Below are 21086 nucleotides of genomic sequence, written 5' to 3' on the forward strand. Positions count from 1 at the left end.
GCCAAGCCACTTTAATGAAGAAAATGTGTTTGATTGGAAGCACAATTGTAATGGTTTATAGCCTCTATTTATACAGAACAAATAAGCAAGGTTCACACGCTTAAATCCAATGATGATCAAGCTCAATTCATCATACAAGCAAAGAGATGTAAAAATACTCTTAGCTATGCAATTTCAGAAAAATACTCTAGAAAACTCCTAAAGAGGAATAAACATATGACTCAATTCAAAGCTAATAAGCAAGAAAAGACACATACAATCCAGCCAAGACAAGAAATTAAAGCTGGAACAAACAAACAACAGGAAATAGGACACCTACTTGTTGAAGACCTCCAATAGCATTGTTGTTGTTTGATGAAATGTCTACTTGCACAAGGCTCTGGACAGCCACGGTTTAGTCCCTCAAAGCATTGATTTGAAGTGTTGATTCCTTGCTTAAGAGTATTGAGAGGGTGTAGCAACGTCCAGGGAGCAATTCCAGCCACCAAAATGTCCAAACAGCCAACAACAAAGCAAAACAGTGGAGTATTAATTCAACAGCAGAAAACTGGATGAACACAGTGGAGAAAAAAATTTACTGGGAACAGTAAAGAACGAATTTGAGAAAAGTAAAATATGTTCATGAAACTAGACATCCAGACGAAACTAGGAAAAAAAATTTCATGGAAAACGGACAAGAAATGAAGCTAAACTAAATCATACAAGTTCACTGTATTTTCACGCAGAGGCTGGGCGAGACAGAAAATGGCTCAGCGAAAATGAACATATCTAAGCTATTCTACTCTAGCATGCAATTCCTAAGAGATCAAAAACCTAAGGCTCATGATACCACATGATGGGGAAGTGCATACCTAGAGAGAATATACTAAATGACATTTAAGAGAATGGGAAAGAAATTAAAAATGGAAGAGATTAAGGAAAAGGAAACTTAGGAATTGAAGATGCACCACTTGAACAAGCTTCCAAGATAAGCATTAAGAGGAGGACCGCCACTTGCTTGAACAAGATAAGGTCTGCCCAAATTTGGGACTTTAGAGACAGAATTCTATCTCAAAGAGGATTGCAAAAGTGCAAATCAACTCAAATTCATTGAATCAAGGTAAGGTGTACAAAAATGAGACCCCTAAGCCTTCTTATATAACCTTTGGAGTGAGCTAAGATGCAAGATCTAGGAGATGTGGGACTTTTAAGGGTGTAGTCCATCCAGCAGCTGCTGCAGGTCTTCTAGGGACTTTTGAGTCCCACATTGCTCAATTCTCTCCACTCCAAAGGGTTTATAAGGCAACTAGTTCTCCTATAGTTCAAAATATGAAAACTAGCTATGCTACTAACTCCTACACGCCTAGAATGCTCACTTTCTCTTCTCTTCTTTTTAAGATCAAGCCATGGATAGTCCCACATTTCTTGCTCTTAAAGAGAAAGAAGAGTTTATAAGCAATTATTCACAAGAACTAAGAGAAAGAAATCAAAAGGCAAATACACGTCCAAAGGAAACCTATTCTACTCTTTTTTATGCTTGTTGTCACTTTGAAAGCTCTTCATTGTTGCCCCATTTATGATCATATCACATGCTATCATCAGAGTCTTCCTCCTCTCCTTCTTCAGCATCTTCAAAATCATCATGCTCATCATCTTCCTCCATAATTGGAGCTTCAGTTGCTCCAGCTCTTCTAGCCTGTGCCTGCTCCTCTTACCATGCTATCTTGGATAGTGAGGAAGTGTTGCTCATGCTTACAGGAAAGGATCCCCGGCAATGGCGCCAAAAACTTGTTTAACCCTCGACAAGTGTAACCGAATCGTATCAAGTAATAAACCTAGTAAGACCAAGTATCGTTCTCCCAAAGGACTCACGGCCTAGACAGTTGTGTGATTTGTTGATTAGCTAAGACTTGTAAAACTGATTGATTAAGATTTAAATGCAAATACTCAAAAGTAAATATGAATGCATGGAAATATATGGATGATTATGTTGTTGGGGGTTATCAATTTCATCCTATCTACTCTCATGTATTCAGGAATTCATCTTTCTTCATTAATTGTTAATGCCACTTTCTAAATTACCTTAAACCCGATGTCTCGGCAAAGAAAGCCTAATCATAATCTCTAGTTTACAATGTCTTGTCTCCCTAGCAATTAATCATGCATTATAGTGAACAGAAGCTTAAACGCAACCAACCATCATACTCCTATGTCTAGGTTTATACTACTATTGGGAGAGATTCCCTAGATCTAGATTTCCCCGTATGTGTCCATATCGACAAAATCAATGATCATGATATCAAATGAATTAAACAATGCATGCTTTGAGAAAAGAGGAAAAACCCTAACAATTAATGAAAGAAAGCATGTATCTTAAAGAAGATTTTCAAGAACAAATTCCATACATGAGAGTTTCAAATGGATTACATTGATTACCCAACAACAATAAATGTTTAGTTCACCATATTCATGGTGAAACTATATGAATTACAATGAAAGAATGAAAAGATAGAACCCTAGAGAGTTGAGAAAGGAGCCTTAGCATCCTAAATCCTTCTCCAAGGGGTGAAAGAGTGTGTTTCTGCTTCGTCCCAGTCAAATATGTCTAACCTAGGTCGACTAAAACCTTATATATATACTAAATTTCGATAACCAATCAACCCTTTTTGACTTAGAAACTTGCTTTAACTCATGTTTTTGCATTAGTTTTGTGAATAAGAGAGTTGAAGGTGAATTTAATGGTTTTGTGCTAGATTCCTTTGTTTTTGTAAGTTATTGGAATGATTTGAAAAGAGAGTTAAAGTGTCAGATGGTTGGAATGCAGAAAAGTCAACCAGAAACCAGAAAAGTCAACCAATCAACCAGAATGTAGAAAAGTCAATCAGTCAACTAGAGTGGAGAAAAAGTTGTGCTGAGCGGAAATTACCGCTGAGCGCCAGTTTTGAAGTGCCGAAATCACTGTTGCGGGGCAAAACTGCAGCTTAGGGGCAAAATCAGAAGACACGCACTTATCGCTCAGCGATAAATACCGTTGAGCCCCATTTTTATGGGCTTGGGCTTAATTTTCTGTAATTTTTAGAATAATATATAAGGTTTTAGTCGACCTAGGTTAGTCATCTTTGGCTGGAACGAAGCAGAAACACACTCTTTCACCCCTTGGAGGAGGATTTTGGATGCTACAGCTCCTTTCTCACCTTTCTAGGGTTTTATCTTTCACTCTTTCATTGTATTTCATATAGTTTCACCATGAATATGGTGAACTAAACCTTTATTGTAGTTGGGGAATCAATGTAATCCTTTGAAACTCTCATGTATTGAATTTGTTCTTTAAGATCTTTAAGATATATGCTTTCTTTCATTAATTGTTAGAGTTTTTCCTCTTTGCTCTAAGCATGCATTGTTTAACTCATTCGTTGTCATGATTATTGATTTTGTCGATATGGACACACACGGGGAAATCTAGATCTGGGGAATCTCTCCCAATAGTAGTATAAACCTAGACATAGGAGTATGATGGTTGGTTGCCTTTAAGCTTCTGTACTTTATAATGCATGAGTAATTGCTAGGGAGACAAGACATTGTAAACTAGTGATTATGATTAGGCTTTCTTCGTCGAGACATCGGGTTTAAGGTAATTTAGAAAGTGGCATTAACATTAATGAAGAAAGATGAATTCTTGAATACATGAGAGTGGATAGGGTGAATTTGATAAACCCCAACAACATAATCATTCATATATTTCAAACCACATGTTTTGTTTCTTCTTGCCCATTCAGCAATACATGCATTCATATTTACTTTTCAGTATTTTGCATTTAAACCTACAAGAGTTTTGTTCTACAAGTCTTAGATAATCAAAAAATCACATAATTGTCTAGGCCGCGAGTCCTTTGGGAGAACAATACTTGGTCTTACCTGTTTTATTACTTTATACGATTCGGTTACACTTGCCGAGGGTCTAACAAGTTTTTGGCGCCGTTGTCGGGGACTCGTGGTTGAACTATTCTATTTGTGTGATTATTGATGAACTTTGACATGATTATTATCTTTTTATCTTTTTATTTTATCTTTTTATCATTTTATCTTTTTATCTTTTTAGGTTATCTTTTATATTTTTTTGTGCTAACAAATGTTTTCTAGGGTTTTGTGCCTAATGCTTGCAGGATGGAATACAAACAAGAATTTAACTATATGGGCACTCAATTCTACCAAAGTAATTTCAACCATTGGAGGGAATCTCACTCAAGCATGGATCAAAGTCAATTTTGGAAAGCTGCCGAAAAAATTGAGAACCAACCACAACAACAATGGCAGCAACAAAGCTCTCTATCAATCGCAAAGTTGGATGACGTCTTTCAACAATTTATTCAAGAGTCCATCTCCACTTAGAAAAGCATTGAAGCATCATGTAAATGGATGGAGATGTAGATTGGTCACTTCATTGAGAGATTGGAAGATTTTGGGGTTGAAACTAAAGCTAACGATAGGGAGGAATGTCAAGTCATGATATTTGGAAGTGACAAGACTTTAGATGAGAAAGAGATAGAGAGAAAAGAAAAAGAAGAGTTGAGTGAGAAAGATAAAGATGTAGAAAAAGAAAGAGAAGTGGTTGAGAGAAAAGAGAAAGAAAATTTGTTGGAAGATTAAGAAAGTGAGTGGGAAAGAAAAAAAGAAAGTGAGAGAAAAGAAAAAGAGGACAAGAGATTCAAGACTATAGTATCCAAAAGGAAGGAGAAGGAACCAGATCAACCCTATTCCAGCAAGTTCCTTTCCCGCAAGCATGAGAAACACTTCCTCATTGCCTAAGATAGAATGGCAAGAGGAGCAGGCACAGGCCACTAGAGTTGGAGCAGCTGAAGCTCCAGCTATGGAGGAAGATTATGAGGATGATGATTTTGAAGATGTTGAAAAGGAAGAGGAGGAAGACTCTGATGATAGCATGAGCTGATGAGGAGCTTAGATAGCATTTACTAATGGATGCTATCAGCACTAGAGCAAGATTTTTCTTATCTTTTGTTTTCTATTATTGAATTTATTTGCTTTTATTTTTAGAATAGGGTTTGATGTACTTGGCTTAAAACTTTATCTGTGTGCAATGGTTTGTTGATGTTATGATGTTTGTGATGAGTATTGCTTCATGATGTTGATTATATTGATTGATGTTGAGATGATGCATGATGTTGATACACAGGTGGTTGCTCAAAATATTTTGAAACTTATGCATGATGACTTGTGATTGTGATTATGATACTGAGCAGGATGTTTATCTAAATGTTGGAATTTGATTTATCCTGTGTGAGGATTGAACTCTAGAGTTTTTGTGAGTGAGTGCTATTACTTTGAAAGCATGAATGACTTTGCCCAGGTTTTCTATGATTGAATCACTTGCTTGTATGTGTCATATGATCAAGGTGATAACAGTTGAAAAACTGTTATTTTTATGCTTAAATTTGATACCAAAAGCAACCTTTAAGACTTAGAAACTAGCTTGAATTCATATTTTTTCTTTAGTTTTGAGAATAAGAGAGTTGAAAGTGAATTTAATGGTTTTGTGCAAGATTCCCTTGATTTTGTAGGCTAATTGAATGATTTGAAAGAAGAATTGAAATACCGAATGATTGGAGTGCTGAAAAGTCAACCAGAAACCAGAAAAGTCAACCAGTCAACCAGAAAAGTCAACCAGTCAACCAGAATGCTGAAAAACCAACCAGAACGCAGAAAACGTGTGACCGAGTGGCGCTGAGCGGAAAATACCGCTGAGCGGCACTTTTCGGGTGCCGAAATCACCGCTGAGGGGCAAAACAGCAGTTGGGGGGCAAAATGGATCAACCGCTAGTACCGCTCAGCGGTAAAATACCGCTGAGCGCCATTCTAAGTGGGCTTGGACCGGTTTTCTTTTGTTTTTATGGGCTTGGACTTGTTTTATGTTATTTTTATGCCCTATTTAAGGACTTGCACGTCCTAGGGTTAGACATCTTTGGCAGAAACGAGGCAAACACTCTCTCTTCCACCCCTTTGAAGGAGGATCTTGGATGCTCAGGCTACCTCTTCACCTTTTTAGGGTTTATTCTTTCATTCTTTCATTATTGTTCATCTAGGTTCACCATGAATATGGTGAACTAAACCTTGTATGTTTGTTGGGGAATCAATGTAATCTCTTGAAGCTCTCATATATGGAATTTATGCTTGCATCTTAATCTAAGACTTATGCTTTCTTTCATCATTAGTTAGGGTTTTTCCTCTTTGCTCAATGCTTGCATTGTTTAACTCATTCTATTGCATGATTATTGGTTTTGTCGATACGGACACGTACGGGGAAGTCTAGATCCGGGGAATTTCTCCCAATATTATACTGACAATATTATATTGGTTGTCGTTAAGCTCCTGCACTCATGAACTAATCATTAGGAATGCTAGGAATTGTATGAACTATTTGATTAGGGAGAAGCCATCTAGAATGGTACTTTAGAGAGTGGCATTAACAATGATGATTTGAATGTTGAATTCCTAAAATGTATGAGAGTGGATGAGATGAAATTGACCCCCAACAACATATTCATTCATATAATCCATTGAAAGTGCTTATCTTTTGTCTTTGCCATTGATCAATTCATGCATACATGTTTAGTTTTCGTCTTGCATAATATAATCCAATTATTTCGTTTGTAAGTCTTAGCTAATCAACAAACCACACAACTAAACTAGGCCGTGAGTCCTTTGGGAAGAACGATACTTGGTCTTACCAAGTTTATTACTTGAACGATTCGGTCATACTTGCCGATTGTGAAACAAGTTTGTGACATCATATTTTGGTGCTTACAAATTTGTCCATCAAGTTTTTGGCGCCGTTGCCGGGGACTCGTGGTTTAACTGGTTAATTTGTGTGATTATTGATTATCTTTGACTTTTTGAATTTCTGTTTTTATTTTTTCTGTTTTTATTTTTTCTGTTTTTATTTTTTTTCTGTTTTTATTTTATTTTATTTGATTAGGTTAGATTTTATTTTTTAGATTAGATTTTATTTTATTCTATCTTTTTACATTAGGTTAGATTTTATTTTATTTTATTTTATCTTTTTAGGTTAGGTTAGATTTTATTTTATTTTATTCTATCTTTTAGATTAGATTAGATTTTTTTTTTTTTTTTTTTTTTTTTTTTTAGATTAGGTTTTATTTTATTTTATCTTATTTGTTTCTATCTTCTAAATCTTTTTATCTTCTGAATTTATATCTTCTTCTATATCTTTTTGTGCTAACAAATCTTTTCTAGGGTTTTGTTTTCTTGTGTATGCAGGAAGCAATTCGGACTAGGAGTAAGAAAACAACAGAACCACTTTTTGAAGGGCTAGACGAGAGTAGAAGGAGGAGAAGAATCAGAACGTCCAGAGAACTTTTCCCTTCTCCAGAAACTCTCCTACAATCATCACCACAAGGTTCTGTTCACAGCACAAGAAGTATGGAGAATAACAATGCTAGAAGAACTCTTGCAGATTACACTAATATTGCTGGACCTCAACACTTTAACAGCATAGCTAGACCCAGAGTCAATGCAGCCAACATGGAGGTCAAGCCAGCATTAATTCAACTGGTGAAGAGTAATCAATTTAATGGGTTATCTCACGAAAGCCCATATGAGCACCTTACAACTTTCAATGAGATCTGCAATACGGTCAAGATTAATGGGGTGCCAGACGAAGCTATCAAACTTAGCTTGTTTCCCTTCTCATTGGGGGGCAATGCTAAGCTTTGGTTAAACTCTTTTCCAGAAGAAAGTTTCACAGAGTGGGAAGCAGTGGTCACAAAATTTCTAAACAAGTACTTTCCACAATCTAAGGTGACCAAAGGCAAGCAAGAGATTTCGTCATTCAAGCAGGGCATGGAGGAGTCACTTGGACATGCATGGGACAGGTATAAAAGCTTGTTACGTAAAACTCCCACGCATGGTTTTGAAGATCAAGAAGTAGTCCTAACTTTCCTTGGAGGGCTTGGTTCACAAACCAAGATGATGCTGGATGCCTCAGCTGGAGGCAATATCAAATGGAAGACTCCAGAGGAAGCAACTGACATTATTGAAAATATGGCTACAAGTGATAATGAACTGCACAGTGAGAGAGGAGCTCCTATGCAACAAAAAGGAGTTCTTCATTTACAAACACATGATGCCTTGCTAGCTCAGAACAAAATTCTAACTCAACAGCTGGAGACTCTGACTAAAACTTTGGCTCAATTACCTAAAGAGTTGAAATCTGCTGCACAGGTACAAACCCAGTTATGCGAATTATGTGGAGGTGACCATGTTAATGGTCAATGTGCGTTGCCAGTGGAAGCCGTGGAGGATGTTAATTTCATGGCTAATCAATTTCCATACCGTCAAGGGAATTACAATCAAGGGTGGAAACCACATCCAAGCATTGGTCAAGGACAAACTGGGCAAGCTAATCAATATAACAAGCAGCAGCAGCAACCAACCTTGTGGCAACAATTATCTGCGCTTAATGAAAGGCAAACAAGGTTGGAAGAAACTCTTAATCAATTTATACAGAAAACAGAATCTTCTCAAAAGAGCACTGAAGCTGCTATAAAGAATTGGGAGATTCAAATGGGTCAAATTATCAAGCGATTGGAAGAAAGACCAGATAGAAATTTTGGGGCTAATACTGAGGTTAACCCCAGAGAAGAGTGCAAGGTGGTAGAGAGTGTTGATGATGAGAAAGTTGAGTTAGATACAGAAGAAAGAAGAGAAATAGAGAGCAAAAGCACTTTTCCGTTTCCAATCCATCAAGGGAAACAACTAGACTTCACAGAATTATTCAAAATGGTGGATAATGATGCACCTTGGGAACAGATTCTACAACAGATTACGGTTTACACTAAATCTAATTAAGAAATCTCTACAAAGAAAAGGCGCAGAGATGATGAGGCAAAGGAGTGTATAACTGTTAAGCAAGAGTCATTCCCTCCTAAAGCACCAGATCCAGGTAGTTTTTCTATCCCTTGCACTATAGGGAAGAAAAAGGTGAAGAAAGCTCTCCTTGATTTAGGTTCAAGTGTTAACTTGATACCTTATTCTTTACTGGAGCAAATTGGCAATGTTAAAGTGAAACCTGTAAAGGTTAATCTAGTAATGGCCGATGGATCTTCAAAGGAGCCATGTGGGATTGCTGAGGATATTATAGTTTGTGTTGGCAAACTTCAGTTTTTAGCAGACTTTGTGGTGATGAAGATGGAGACCGAGAAGATACCTATCATACTTGGAAGACCGTTTATGAAAACGGCCAGGGCCATCATTGATGTACATGAAGGTATAGTGGTGCTCCAAGACAGAGAGGAGAGAGTGGTGGTGGATGTCTTCAAAGATGAAACACAAGCAAAGGAGGAAGAGGCTAGTTATAAAGCTGCATTTCGAGATGCACCCATGACTAGAAGTCAAGATGAAAATCTTGAGGTTTCAGGTAACCACTGTTTGTTGTTTCAGGTACCCAAGGATGAAGAAGAAACTGGAAAAGGAGAAGAGATTCCTAAGGACTGGAAGAAAAGAGAATTCCAACTTGGCACACCTGTGAGACTCAAGAACAAGTTGTGGGTTGTGAAGGGCTTCAAAGAAAAGGAGATGATAGAGATAGAGTCTCCACATTCTAGAAGAACCAAAACAGTCCAAAGGAAGCAGTTGAGAAGTTGGTGGAAAGACTACATCAACTATACAGAAGATGGAACGTGAACTTTATTGGGTCAAGCTAATGACGTTAAAAGAGCGCTTGCTGGGAGGCAACCCAGTGATTGACAGACTTTTGATTTTATTTTGGTTTTGTAATTTTTAAGTTGTGGACTTTATTTTGTAACTATTTTGTTGGAGATAGCATCTACTGAAGGATGCTAGGTGGTTAAGTATCTACTGAAGGATACTATGTTGTAACACCTACTGATGGGTGTTGGTAAGAAATTTTGCACCTACTGATGGGTGCTGGTAAGTTTGAAACACCTACTGATGGGTGTTGGTGGATTTTGGGTCAGGCTCGTGACGTTAAACAAGCGCTACCTGGGAGGCAACCCAGTTGATTGTTTGTTTGTTTATTTTTAGTTTTTGCATAAGCATTTTTAACATTGAATTGCAGGGAACCTATGAGGGACATGTAGGGAAGGCACGTAGGTCAAGAAAAGAAGGAGAGGAGCACTTCACGAAAGTGCCGCTGAGCGGCAATTACCGCTGAGCGGTACTATCGCAGATGGGCTTAAGTTCCCCTTAGCGGGACCCGAGCCCATTAGGGTATTGTTATACCCCAAGCTGCGTTTTAGGGTTTATTTTCTGGCTTCTCTCTGCACAAACACTTCCACACATCTTCTCCTAGGTTTTCCACATCTTTTCACTCTTACCTCTTAAGAAAAAAATCTCTTCCACTCACTTGCTCACTAGTTTTCCATCTAAGTTTGGGGTTGGGAGAGAGCATCATTGAAGGGGCTGATTTCTTCATTGTGGTTTACTAATGCTTAACAATGTATCTTTTGGTTTTGTGAATTATGTTTGATGCAGGGATGGCCTCCTCATCGGGCAAAAAGAATCAAGACTAGAAGATCCAAGAAGAGGAAGATACAGAGGACAGCTCAGACTGATGAGGAGCTGAGATAGCATTTGCTGATGAATGCTATCATATGCTTATGCTTTTGTTGGTTTAAGTTTTCTGAACTTATTTGTTTTTGTTTTTATATTAGGGTTTGATGTACTCTGTTGGAAACCTGGTTTGTGTGATGGTTTGCTATTAACTGTGATTGTTTGATAAGTAATGCTTGATGATGCTTATTGATTGATTGATGTTGAGATGATGTGCACATTAAATGCTTATACAGGTGATTCACAAGCTTTGTGAACAAATGCAGGATATCATGATTGTGATTGTGAGATTAAGCAGGATGTGTATGTCAAATGTGAATGAGCTTATATGTGAGGTTTTGAGCTCCAGAGTTTTTGTTATTGTTGAATGCTATTACTTTGAAAGCATGAATGATTTTGCCCAGGTTTTCTATGATTGAATCAATTGCTTGTTTTGCATCATATGATCAAGGTCGTTTGTTGGAACCCTTTTTATTGGCCAAATTCATAAAGTTAGCCCACTAAAAGAGAACACGTTGTGTTCTATCCTTTGAACCCTTAGCCTTGAACATACACTGAAACCTTTGATTGAAAAATCTTTACCTTGAGTTAAGTAGAAGATCTTGTGTGGTATTGGTAAATGTTCAAGTTTGGGGTTGTTGGGAAAACATGAAAAGCATTGAGCTAAGAGCTAAAAAGTAAGAATATGCAAAGAGAAAAGAAAAGAAAAGAAAAGAAAAAGCGAAGCTCAATGCAAATGCAAAGGCAAGTTGGGAAAAATAAGAATAATTGTGTTGTTATGATTCTCTTAACTCAAGGATTTTGTGATCCAGAAAAACCAATTTTCTTGTTAGCCCAGCCACATTATAAGCCATTGAAAAGTCCTTGTGATGATGCATGCTTGTGAATGTTTTTGATTGTGGTAAAACGAAAGGCAAAGTTGATTCATGTGACATTGTGATAGTAGAGTGAATGAGTGATTACCTCTTATACACTTGTGTGTGAGTGAAACACTTTACCTGGTGAGGAAATATTCCATGAGCACATGAACATCCATGCTTAATTGATTGATCATTCATGAAAAATAGCATTTGTTGGAATTTAAATGACTTTGTGAACACTAAAGCATGTGCACATCTTGATTGAACTCTTGGTCATAAATTTGAGTGAAGTTGTTACTTATCTTGAAAAAGAGGATTTTTGAATGAGTGAACCATCATACGAATTGGTTAGAGATTGAGTTACATCTTGTTTGCTTGAGGACAAGCAAAGCTCTAAGTTTGGGGTTGTGATAACAGTTGAAAAACTGTTATTTTTATGCTTAAATTTGATACCAAAAGCAACCTTTAAGACTTAGAAACTAGCTTGAATTCATATTTTTTCTTTAGTTTTGAGAATAAGAGAGTTGAAAGTGAATTTAATGGTTTTGTGTAAGATTCCCTTGATTTTGTAGGCTAATTGAATGATTTGAAAGAAGAATTGAAATACCGAATGATTGGAGTGCTGAAAAGTCAACCAGAAACCAGAAAAGTCAACCAGTCAACCAGAAAAGTCAACCAGTCAACCAGAAAAGTCAACCAGTCAACCAGAATGCTGAAAAACCAACCAGAACGCAGAAAACGTGTGACCGAGTGGCGCTGAGCGGAAAATACCGCTGAGCGGCACTTTTCGGGTGCCGAAATCACCGCTGAGGGGCAAAACAGCAGTTGGGGGGCAAAATGGATCAACCGCTAGTACCGCTCAGCGGTAAAATACCGCTGAGCGCCATTCTAAGTGGGCTTGGACCGGTTTTCTTTTGTTTTTATGGGCTTGGACTTGTTTTATGTTATTTTTATGCCCTATTTAAGGACTTGCACGTCCTAGGGTTAGACATCTTTGGCAGAAACGAGGCAAACACTCTCTCTTCCACCCCTTTGAAGGAGGATCTTGGATGCTCAGGCTACCTCTTCACCTTTTTAGGGTTTATTCTTTCATTCTTTCATTATTGTTCATCTAGGTTCACCATGAATATGGTGAACTAAACCTTGTATGTTTGTTGGGGAATCAATGTAATCTCTTGAAGCTCTCATATATGGAATTTATGCTTGCATCTTAATCTAAGACTTATGCTTTCTTTCATCATTAGTTAGGGTTTTTCCTCTTTGCTCAATGCTTGCATTGTTTAACTCATTCTATTGCATGATTATTGGTTTTGTCGATACGGACACGTACGGGGAAGTCTAGATCCGGGGAATTTCTCCCAATATTATACTGACAATATTATATTGGTTGTCGTTAAGCTCCTGCACTCATGAACTAATCATTAGGAATGCTAGGAATTGTATGAACTATTTGATTAGGGAGAAGCCATCTAGAATGGTACTTTAGAGAGTGGCATTAACAATGATGATTTGAATGTTGAATTCCTAAAATGTATGAGAGTGGATGAGATGAAATTGACCCCCAACAACATATTCATTCATATAATCCATTGAAAGTGCTTATCTTTTGTCTTTGCCATTGATCAATTCATGCATACATGTTTAGTTTTCGTCTTGCATAATATAATCCAATTATTTCGTTTGTAAGTCTTAGCTAATCAACAAACCACACAACTAAACTAGGCCGTGAGTCCTTTGGGAAGAACGATACTTGGTCTTACCAAGTTTATTACTTGAACGATTCGGTCATACTTGCCGATTGTGAAACAAGTTTGTGACATCATATTTTGGTGCTTACAAATTTGTCCATCACAAGGCCATTTGTTGTTAACCCTTTTTAGCCAAAATGTATTATTTTAGCCCACTAAAAGAGAGCACTATGTGTTCTTTGAACCTTTAGCCTTGAAAATGATTTGAAAACCCTTTGTGAAAATCTTTACCTTGAATTGAGTTGAGAATATTTTGTGGTGTTGATAAAGGTTCAAGTTTGGGGTTGTTGGGAATTCTAAAAAGGGAAAATAACAAGCATTGAGCTAAGAGCTAAGCACGTGAAAAGCAAAAGAAAAAGGAAAGAAAAGAAAGAAAAGAAAAGCTCAATGCAAGGGAAAGTTGGGAATAAGCAAGAATGGTTGTGTTTAAATGAGGAAAGTATGAATGACTCTCTTAACTCAAGGTTTTTGTGATCCAGGAAAACCAATTTTTCTTCTTAGCCCACCCATATTACAAGCCATAGAAAATCCCTTGTGATGATAATTGCTTGTGAGTATATTTAATTATGGTTAAATGAAATGCAAAGTTAATTCATGTGACATTGTGATAATAGAGTGAATGAGTGACCTCTTATACACTTGTGTGTTTAAGTGAAACACTTTATCTGATGAGGAAAGATTCCATGATTACATCTTTGCTTGGTTAATTGATCATTCATAAGCATAGCATCTGTTGAATATTCTGTGATTATCTGAGTACCACAATGAGCTTAATTGAATCAAGGCATGTATTCATCTTGACGATATTCTTTATGATAAACTAATTTGAGCAATTACTTCTCTTAAAAGAAAAGGTTTTGAAATGTGTTGACTCATTGCATTGATTGGTTGAAAGCAAAGTTACATCTTGTTTGCTTCAGGACAAGCAAAGTTCTAAGTTTGGGGTTGTGATAACGGTTGAAAAACCGTTATTTTTATACTTAATTTTGATAATCAATCAACCTTTTTGGCTTAGAAACTTCCTTTAACTCATGTTTTTGCTTTAGTTTTGTGAAGAAGAGAGTTAAAGGTCAATTTAATGGTTTTGTGCTAGATTCCTTTGGTTTTGTAGGTTATTGCAATTATTTGAAAGAAGAGTAAAAGTATCGGATGATTGGAATGCAGAAAAGTCAACCAGAAAAGTCAACCACTCAACCATAATTAAGAAAAGTCAACCAGAGTGCAGAAAAGGTTGCGCTGAGCGGAAATTACTGTTTAGCGCCAGTTTTGAAGTGTCGAAATCACCGCTGAGGGGAAAACCTGCAACTCAGGGGCAAAAATAGAAGACACACTTACCGCTCAACGGTAAATACCGCTGAGCGCCATTTTTTTGGGCTTGGGCTTACTTTTCTGTAATTTTTAGAATAATATATAAGGTTTTAGTCGACCTAGGTCTGTCATCTTTGGCTGGAACGAAGCAGAAACACACTCTTTCACCCCTTGGAGGAGGATTTTGGATGCTACAGCTCCTTTCTCACCTTTCTAGGGTTTTATCTTTCACTCTTTCATTGTATTTAATCTAGTTTCACCATGAATATGGTGAACTAAACCTTTATTGTAGTTGGGGAATCAATGTAATCCTTTGAAACTATCATGTATTGAATTTGTTCTTTAAGATCTTTAAGATATATGCTTTCTTTCATTAATTGTTAGAGTTTTTCCTCATTGCTCTAAGCATGCATTCTTTAACTCATTCGATGTCATGATTATTGATTTTGTCGATATGGACACATACGGGGAAATCTAGATCTTGGGAATCTCTCCCAATAGTAGTTGATGAGTGCATATTTATGCCCACGTTTATGCTTTAAAATTTAAATTTTTGATGAGATATTTGTGCTTAAATGGTTGATTTAAAGAAGATTTGTGATGATTGGATTGATTGTGTTTGGAAATAAAAGGGGCATAAAAAGTGTGTTTTAGCGCATAAATTATTCTTGGATGTTCTAATGTTTGTTGATGCAGCTGAAATATAAGTTTTGTCGGTCCAAATTGCAATTTAAGGCCCAAAATCAGATTTTATTTGATAAATAATATACAAATGGGCCACACAGACAGTTTTTACCCTTGCACCTCCTAAATTTCCCTACATACACCCCTCTTTTCTTAACCAAGCCCAAACACTAAGCCTTTTCTCCTACACCCCTAAATTTTACTACCCATACCCCTCCTACCACTAACTAGTCAGACTTCACCAGATCATGCCACGTGGCAGTCCACCATTAACAAATTGAACCACCCAGACGATGCCACATCATTGATCCTTTCGCTCACTAGTGAACCAATCAGAACACGCCACCTCAACCCTAACACATGAGCATAATCTTCTCCACAGAAACCCTAGCCGCCGCTGAGAAACCGCGCCGCTCCGCCACCATCCTTAACGCCATCCTTGTGCTGCCAACTCCATGACGCCGTGAATCACCACCGTCAACCTTCACCTCCGCTGCACGACCACTATCTTCCTCGCGAGATTTGTCGTCGTCCTCCTGTGCAACGCCGCCGGCCACCACGAGTCTTCTGCTCGCACAACGAGCATCATCGCCGCAAGACCTCCGTCATGCACAGCCGCTCTCCTCCATTCATGCCAACACCTTGTCGCTCCGCAATCGCGCCACCGTCTCCACCATCAACACTCAGACGCGAGTTCTTCCCGCTACCACACCACAAGGCTGCCACAATCTTCATCTTCTCCGCCATGAACACACCTTGCTGCCGTGCCGCATCCTCGTCGTCATCTCCTTCGCCGAACCCTAGTGCATCAATGTCGTCGCTGCTTCAGAATCCAACATCGTCATCGCGCCTCTGCGAGTTCGCCAAACTCAAAACACCATCATCTTCTCCTCCCTCGCGTCACCACCATGAACTTCTTCTCCATTGATCACGACGCATCACCTGCAAGAAGAAACCAGATTTAACAACCACATAGAAATCCAATTCAGAAGCCGTGAGCCATCTCCATTCGAAAATCCTGGTGCGAGAAGCAAATAAGCGTTTTCCATTCAAATTTGGCGCCGTTGTCGGGGAGTACGGTTAGTATTTTGAATATTTTGATTCTTTTTTTTTTTATCTTTATTTCTTTTTTACGCACATACATTTAATTTAATTTGAGTTATTTTTTAGCCTTTAGTCGTTCTTGTTTTAGCAAAAAAATCTTTGTTCTTGTTTTAATTAAGAATTTCTCTTGAGAAATACTTGAGGCTAGTTTGAATACACTCTGGCTAGGAAAGACTTGGTACTTAAGTTGTCCATTGTGACGCACCTCTCTTTCCTGGGAGTGGACCCAACAAGTCTTTCTTATCTCTTATTTGAAATCTTTCTCTAAAGCAAGAACAAAAGAAAAAGAGAAGTAACAAAGAAACAACTTCAAGTAGATTGCGTAGTACATGACCAGAGCTAACCCGGGAGAATTTTATCAAATTAACCCGAAAGTCGAAAGGAATTTGCGTAAGCTGCGAAGAAGTTTGAAATTTGGGTGTTCTACTGAGGGAACACTTCTTACATCTGAAGTCATACCACCGTCATTATCTCCAGTTATAAACATACCATCTAATCCTTTACCTGATCCTAACCTAAACAATATGGCACAAAGAACCATCAGACAGTTAGCCACCTCCCATAATACAGCTATCCGAAGTAACATTGAATACCCTAATGAGGAGTGGGAGTTGAGACCTGACCTGTTAAATGCCTTACCAAAGTTCAATGGGTTATCAAGGGAGAATCCACACAAGCACTTGAGACAATTTCACATGTTGTGTGAAAATTTTAGATCTCCCAAGATCACAATAGAGAGCCTTAAAATGAGAGCTTTTCCATTTACTCTTCAAGGAGCAGCTCAAGATTGGTGGTATTATCTCTCTACACGTATTACAAATTGGAAAACTATTGAAAGTCTCTTTCTTGAGAAGTATTTTCCTACATCTAGATTATCAGCTATCCGTAGAGAAATTCAAGATATAAGACAGAGAGATAGAGAGAATCTTAGTGAGTATTGGGAAAGATTCAAGAAACTATGTTCTTCATGCCCTCAACTCCAAATGGAAGATTTTATTCTAAGCTTTTATGAAGGCTTAAGTCCTACTGATAGGTCATGGGCAGATGCTGCAAGCGGAGGATCTTTCTTAGATAGGTCACCAGAAGATGGTATAGATCTAATAGAATGGAAGGTAGTAGACAATCAACAATATGGCACAAGAGAAAATTCAGTGACTTTGTTGAAGGGAGTGCATGAAATTGATAATGGTGCAGTTGATGGAAAGAGGATAGATGAAAGATTGAATAAGTTAGAAAGGAAACTCGTCGAGATTGCAAGTTTGTTTAAAACCTCAAATCCACAAATTGCTAAGAAGTGTGGAATTTGCATTTCAACTAACCATTATACTGATGAATGTCTTAGCTTGGTGGAAACCACTGTGGAAAACTCATCTCAAGCTTTTGCTGCAAACATGATTGGTGGAAATAGACCATACCAGAATTATCATGACTCATCCTCCAATAGGTATCAACAGAATAAACAACCTTATGTTCCACCTCAACAAAGGCAGCAACCTCAACCTGAAATGTCACTACAAGATTTCATGAAAACAATACTTGAGCAAAATTCAGAAATCAAGAAATCAATTGTTGAGTTGACTTAGAGGGTGGAAACATTAGAGGCTAAGGAGTCAAATAAAATACCTGCACAAACAATGATCAACCCGCAAAATGTAAGTGCTATTACTTTGAGAACGGGTAAGCAAGTAGAAGGCCCTAAAGGAGCCCAAGAGGATGAAGATAAGGAGAAAGAAGGAGCGCAAATTGATGACAATGGAGGACCAAGTGAACCATCACCTGAGACTACCACTGATAAGTCCAGGTTAGTATCCTCTAACTCTTCTTCTAAAAATTCTTCTTCATCTTATTCTCCACCTCCTCCATATCCAAATCGGTTGAAACCGAAAAACAAAAAAATGGAGGAATTAAACCAAGAGATCTTAAATACTTTCAAAAAGGTGGAGATCAACATTCCCTTGCTAGATGCTGTTAAGAAAATCCCTAAATACGCCAAGTTTTTGAAAGAAATTTGCACAAATAGAAGGCGTTTTAGAGATAATGAGGTTGTGAATTTGGGAAGAAATATGTCAAGCTTGATTAAGAAGCATATTGAGATACCGCGAAAATGCAAGGATCCAGGTATGTTTTCTGTTCCATGTGTTATTGGAAATTCAAAGTTTGACAATGCCATGCTAGATTTAGGGGCTTCCATAAATGTAATGCCTTTATCAGTGTTTACTTCTCTATCTTTGGGACCTCTTAAGACTACTAGTGTGGTCATTCAACTGGCCAACCGTAGCACAGTTAACCCTGCAGGTGTGCTTGAGGATGTCCTTGTGATGACAAATTTATGAACACCGAAAAACAGCGCCAAAATCTTGTTTAATCCTCGGCAAGTGTGACCGAATCGTATCAAGTAATAAACTCGGTAAGACCAAGTATCGTTCTCCACAAGGACTCACGGCCTAGTTAGTTATATGATTTCTTGATTATTTAAGACGTGAACAAATTATTGAGGTTTCAAATGCAAAAGACAATAAGTAAACATGTATGCACGAGTTTTGATCAATGGAAAAGAAGAACACAAACACTGAATGAATTATATGGATGAGTATGTGATGAAAAATTTATGAACACCGAAAAATGGCGCCAAAAACTTGTTTAACCCTCGGCAAGTGTGACCGAATCGTATCAAGTAATAAACTCGGTAAGACCAAGTATCGTTCTCCCAAAGGACTCACGGCCTAGTTAGTTATATGATTTCTTGATTAGTTAAGACTTGTGAACAAATGGTTATAGGTTTCAAATGCAAAAGACAAAAAGTAAACATGTATGCAAGTGATGATCAATGGGAAAGAAAAACAAAAACACTGAACGAATTATATGGATGAGTACGTTGTTGGGGAAATCAATTTCATCTTATCCACTCTCATATTTTAGGAATTCATCATTCTTTTCAACAATGTTAATTCCACTCTCTAAATTACCTTAAACCCGATGTCTCGGCGAAGAAAGCCTATCCTTAATTATAAGTTCATACAATTCCTAGCATCCCTAATAATTAATTTTGAAGCACAAAAGCTTAAAGGCAACCAACCCTCATATCCCTAAGTCTAGGCAATACTGCTTTTGGAAGAATTTCCCCGGATCTAGATTTTACCGTATGTGTCCATATCAATAAAACCAATAATCATGGCATCGAATGAGTTAAACAATGCATGCTTTGAGCAAAGAGGAAAAACCCTAACTAATGATGAAAGAAAGCATCTAACCAATAATCATAGGTATGATGTTTAAACACAAAATTCCATATATGAGAGCTTCAAAAGATTACATTGATTCCCCAACAACAAGAAGAGTTTAGTTCATCATATTCATTGTGAAACTAGATGAAATACAATGAAATAGTGAAAGATAGAACCCTAGAAAGATGAGTAGGTAGCCTTAGCATCCAAGATCTTCCTCCAAGGGGTGGAAAGGTGTGTGTTTGCTTCGTACTCTGCCAAAGAGACAAACCCTAGGAAGTCCTAAAGCTTATATAATATTCGAAATACTACAGAAAAGTGAGCCTAAGCCCAAAATAATGGCGCTCAACGGTAAGCGTGTGTGTTGAATTCTTCCCCTCAGCTGCACTTTCACCCCTCAGCGGAGCCAACAGGTGTTCATTAGTGCCGCTCAGCGGTAAACTGGCGCTGAGCGGTACTTGCGGCTTCTCTTCTTTTGCACTTTTTGAGTTCTTTTCTGATTACATCTCTATCCTTCTTCACTTCTTTCATCAAATTCACCTTAAAACCTGCATAAAACACTGAAATCAAGCATAAACCTGTGCAACTCTCTTATTTCCAAAAATATAAACAAAAGCATGATTCCAAGCTAGTTTCTAAGTGTTAAAGGTTGCTTTTAGTATCAATTTTAAGCATAAAAATAATACTTTTTCAACTGTTATCACAACCCCAAACTTGGAACTTTGCTTGTTCTCAAGCAAACAAGATGTAACTCAGTCTTCTACCAATCAATACAATGGTTCACTCCATTCAAAAAATCCTCTTTTAAAGATAAGTAAGTACTCAATTAAGCTTATGACAAAAACTTCAATCAAGACATGCACATGCTTTAGTGTTCACACAATCACCTAGTATCCAACAAATGCTCCTTTTCATGAATGATCAATCAACTAAGCATGGATGTTCATGTGCTCATGGAATCTTTCCTCACTAGATAAAGTGTTTCACTCAAACACACAAGTGTATAAGAGGTAATCACTCATTCACTCTACTATCACAATGTCACATGAATTGACTTTGCCTTTCATTTAACCACAATCAAATACATTCACAAGCATGCATCATCACAAGGAATTTTCAATGGCTTATAGTGTGGCTGGGCTAACAAGAAAATTGGTTTTTCTAGATCACAAAACCCTTGAGTTAAGAGAATCATATAAACACAATCATTCTTACTTATTCCCAACTTTCCTTTGCATTGAGCTTTGCTTTTTCTTCTCTTTTTTTCTTTTTCTTTTGACATACTTAGTTCTTAGCTCTTGGCTCAATGCTTTCAATTTCCCTCTCATAACTTCCCAACAACCCCAAACTTGAACATTTATCAATACCACCAGATATTTTCTACTTAACTCAAGGTAAAGCTTTTCACAAAGGGTTTTCCAAATCCTGTTCAAGGCTACGGGTTCAGATGATAGAACACATAGTGCTCTCTTTTAATGGGCTAAATTCATGCATTTGGCTAACAAAAGGGTTACCAACAAATGGCCTTGATCATATGATGCAAACAAGCAAGTGATTCAGTCATAGAAAAACCT

Source organism: Vigna angularis, chromosome 5, assembly GCF_016808095.1.
Source record: "Vigna angularis cultivar LongXiaoDou No.4 chromosome 5, ASM1680809v1, whole genome shotgun sequence".
Lineage (NCBI taxonomy): Eukaryota > Viridiplantae > Streptophyta > Magnoliopsida > Fabales > Fabaceae > Vigna > Vigna angularis.